Source organism: Tupaia chinensis, unplaced genomic scaffold, assembly GCF_000334495.1.
Source record: "Tupaia chinensis unplaced genomic scaffold, TupChi_1.0 Scaffold143728_1, whole genome shotgun sequence".
In the NCBI taxonomy this organism is placed as follows: Eukaryota; Metazoa; Chordata; class Mammalia; order Scandentia; family Tupaiidae; genus Tupaia; species Tupaia belangeri.
The window spans coordinates 2,249,198-2,253,673 of record NW_006203577.1 but is presented as its reverse complement, the minus strand read 5'-3'; the positions used below and the strand labels follow the sequence as shown (position 1 = coordinate 2,253,673).

Here is a 4,476-nt window from a genome sequence, read left to right as displayed (position 1 = left end):
CAGCCCAAGAGCCCCCGGGCAGGCCCAGTGGCCACACACAGGCTCTGGCCTGGCAGCCACGCGCAGGCCCGGCGGCCATGCACAGTCCCGGGGACCACGCGCTGGCCCAGGACCACGCACAGGCACAGGCCTGGAGGCCACGCCCTGGCCCAGCGGCCACGCGTAGGCGCAGGCCCAGCCGCCACACGCTAGCCCCGAATGCGCGAATGCACGCGGGACCCAGCGCCACCTCCCGTTTGCCCACCCGGCCAAAGAAGGGAAGGACGGCGACCTCGGCTGGTCCGTGCCGCCGGCCCACGTCAGCGACGAGCGCGGGACACACCCAGCGCCGGAGAGGCAGCGGGGCCGGGCGGCCCGGGCCGCAGAACATGGAGCAGAGCCCTGGGCATGCAGCATGGAGCAGAGCCCCAGCCGCGCAGGCCCTGCCGCGCAACAGGGAGCAGAGTCCTGCCGGCAGCACAGGCCGGGCCGCGCAACACAGAGCAGAGCCCCGCGAGCCGGCCTAGGCCCGCCGGCGCCGCGCGCCAATATTCTTGTTTTGTAGCATACTACATGCATGCTTTGTATGCCATAGAGATTTACAATGATTAAATATGAATACAAAATTATAATATTTAAAAATCAGAAAATTTTAAAAAAGTATGTGGCCTAGGTTATTTGAAAAAACCTACAAAAACAAACAAAAAGATTGAGAAAAAAATTGCTTCATTAATATTTTTATATTATTGATCCACTGTGAATAAACTAGAAATAACAAATGAAAAAAATAATATATGGTAATATATTTGATTTGATTTTCACACACTTCATGCATGCTTTGAAAAACCATATTGTATGATATAAAGATGAACAACTATTAAGGTAAATATGAATTTATAAAATAAAAACAATAAATAACACAAGTAATGATTTTATGAATATCCTGGGCTTAAATTCCATGTGGAATTGAGTTTGGAATATGCATGACTTTTTCCATTTCTCTTAAATTCTGTAAATAAAATCAAATGAGAACACTCCAGGGAATGAATTTAAGGCCATCTGTATGGATAACATTGTTATTCCTAAAAAAAGCGTGAGTAAACATCTCTTCGTGCACTGTGTGTCCTTGTCACAGGCTAGAATATTTCAGAGTTAATGCTAAATTCCCATTTGCACGAATGCAAATAAGCAGTTTCTCTTTCATTGTTTTGCCTCTCTGCTTGTTTAACCTCTTCTAACTTGTTTTAACAAGCAACTTTATTTATTATTAAAATTTTAAAAGCCAATAAATGGAATATATAATAAATTCTAAATTGTTAGATGGAACTTGGTTTTAAGTAGGACCATCAACAGCAAGAATTTATTTAATATTTTTATTTTTTTGAATAGGCTCTTCCCACATCATAATTCTACCTTACCCCCCTAAGTAGCTGAGATTAAAGGCATACACCAACCAGTGTTAGGGTGGGTAGGAATCAAAATAGTCCTCCATGTAGCCTTAATCTGCTGGGTAGCAACTTCAACCAGTGTCTGAGCTTAATTTTTTACTTAATGCCAGGTTACACAAACAGAATCCAAACTTTTCCTAGTGAAAACATCCAAGTGAACCTTTTCTAAGAACCTCAGGAAGGCTACTCCTAAAAACGTAGTTTCTGTCCAATACATATGTATGATTTCATTGCTTATAAGCTTATAAATCTACAAACATTTGCCCTTCTGTATGAAAGGAATTCATTTTCCTGTAATTTTCAAAATGGACAATGAGTTTCAGGGAGGTCATCTAGATTTTTTTTTTTTTTTTTGAGAGGTTTTTGCTATAGGGCACATACGTTCGCCAGAAAGACAGAGAGAGACAGAGAGATAGAAAAAGAGAAATCACCCTCCTGGGGTGATGGCCACGCTGCAATCCCTTCTCCATTCTCCTCTCGGGATCTTGGGCATGCACGCATATGCGCCCAGTGTGAGTTTAAGTCACCAGGTCTGGGACTCAAACCATGGTCGGCTACATGGGAGTTCAGCAACATAGCCATTACGCTAACTGCTGGTCCCCAGGGGGTTCATCTAGATTGAAACAGCTTTTTTCCTCATTCAGCCTTTTCAGTCATTATTATATTTACCAAACATTTCTCTCATGTTTAGAACTTTTTTGAGTCAATTTAATATTTAAATATTAATCATTTAATTAAAACATTCAACAATTTTGTAAAGTTTCTTTGGGTACATAAGAACATGTGTCCTCCATTGCAGAGTCTAAACCACCCCATATATAAATATTCTGTTTTATTTTTTTCTACATAATTATTTATGATAAATTAAGTTTTTAAACTTTTAGATGTTAAAATCAGCCTCTAGTCTTGAATTATATTTCTTTTCAGTTTTTGTGGTATAACTGTTTTTAGATGATGATGTTGGATGCAGGCTGTTAAGATGGAAAACCAGATTCCTTTTTTCATATAACTTGGATCTTTGACTCTCTTTTACAAGTACTCAATCCCTCAGTATAATCGTCAGTATAACAGATGATAATGTTAACCTCTTCTGATAGTGCTTGTGAGAAATTAATTTATTATTTGTATAAAGTTTTCTACTTTAATGGTCGGGTACAAGGCAGGAATCAATGAGTATTAGTTGTTCATTTGATCCTGTGTAACTCAATCATTAAATTTTACCTATAAGAACTTCCAGTCTAAAAGTAGACTACATCAGGTAGAAGAAAGCAAGTTAGGGCCACCTCCACGGCATAGAGGTGAAGGGAGCTGTATCCCACAAGGCCAGCTGTGACATTCAAATCCCAGCCCTGGCAGCTTGTAAACCATGCTGAGTACTTATGCAAGCCCAAAATCCTGAGAGGACAGAGAAATGGTGAAGAAAGAATTGCAGTATGACTATGGAGCATTAGGATGATTTCTCCCTCTATCTATCTCCCTGTCTCTGGTGAGTGCATACTCATTTGGCAAGATAAAAAATTAAAAATTAAGATGAGCAGGCGGTGTAGTGGTTATGGTGCTGGACTCTCACATGGCCGACTGAAGTTCAAGTCCTAGACCCAACGGATTGAAACATGGTGTGCATATGTGTGTGTATACCCAAAATCCTGAGAAAAAAAATGGAGGTGAAGGGATTGCAGAGTGGCTATTGCCCCTAGGGGGCTGATTTCTCACTTTCTCTCTGTCTCTCTGTCTCTGTCAAGTGCACACACCATGTAACAAAAATCTCTAAACAGACATCTTTGAAAAAAAAATAAACTGTAGCTCAATTTTCTACTTTTTCAAATATGACTAAGAAAAAAATTTACAAGTATTAATGTCTACTTTAAAAGAAAGAACTATTAACTGGGTGAATTTGGGGAGGAAAAAGCTATACAGCATTATTGCACTCCATGAATGTGCAGAATTCCAGAATGTGCCAACACTGAACTAAGGTTTTCCAAGAGGTACAATGTGCCTGCCAAGGAAGCATCTGGTCTATACTAACAGCTTCCTATCTTTAGTACTGGCCTTCATGATGTCAGTCACGCTGCTCTTGCAAAACTCCCTTAATGTAAAAGAGTTTTCAGTGCTGGTAAGTGGGGCTATGATCAATTATGTGGGATTGAATTCATATGCACATTGAGCTTCATTTCATTGTCAAGAATTTGAACAAGTTGCAGCCTGGATGGAAGGTGACCAGATTCCAACTTAGACCATAGAGGCACATCATTTAAAGTTATGGCAAATGCACCTGTTGACATACACTGGTTCTCAATCATATTGCTCAGGAAGAAAACCATCATACATGCATAGACCTTATTTTCTTAGCCCCACTGCCAGATGCTAGGAGCTTGCATGCCAAAGAAAGCAAAAGGATCCTTGCCCACAATTATTAAGCCTGATAATACTAATTTGAAGACTGAGAGGAAAGATGCTATGTGTCTATATATTGGCTGAGGAAGGTAATTCTCTCTGTCAATGTGAATGTCTGGGTGCTGCTGGCCGATAACCAGCATGTACTCCTCAAACACCTGTCTATATCCTCAGGAAACACAAATCTGGAACTTGAGCAGCGGCCCCATGGTGAACTGCATCTTTAATCTCTTGTTGGGCATCCCGCCCTGGTTGGCCGAGGCCTCACTCCAGACCACCGCCGATGCCACCACCAGAAAGAGCAGCAGAAAACTGAAGCCTCATCTTTTTTGTGTTTGTTTTGTTTTGTTGTTTTTTTTTTCATTCATTTATTTTTATATTTTTAACTTTTTTATTTTTGTAAACTTATGATATAGAAGAAGATGTTTTGATTGATGTAAGCTTTGGGGGATAGCTATGTTGAGCCATTTAGCATATGCATGATCTCAAGACTTACATTTTTGTGGTCAGAACACCGTGTCTACTCTCAGAATTTTTTGGATATACAATATAATACAATTGATTTCATTCTTCTTAGTTAATTGAAGTATTGTAATTTTTGACCAAAATTTTAAAACTCTGACTTTAGTTTAGTTTTTAGTACTTATCATTTTCC

The 4,476-nt window shown here is 40.3% G+C and overlaps 1 pseudogene; it reads right to left on the bottom strand.

The window, feature by feature from the left end:
• Positions 1-3,517: 3,517 nt before the first annotated feature.
• Positions 3,518-4,476, bottom strand: part of LOC102473529 (thioredoxin reductase-like selenoprotein T pseudogene) — a 3,445-nt pseudogene continuing 2,486 nt past the window's right edge.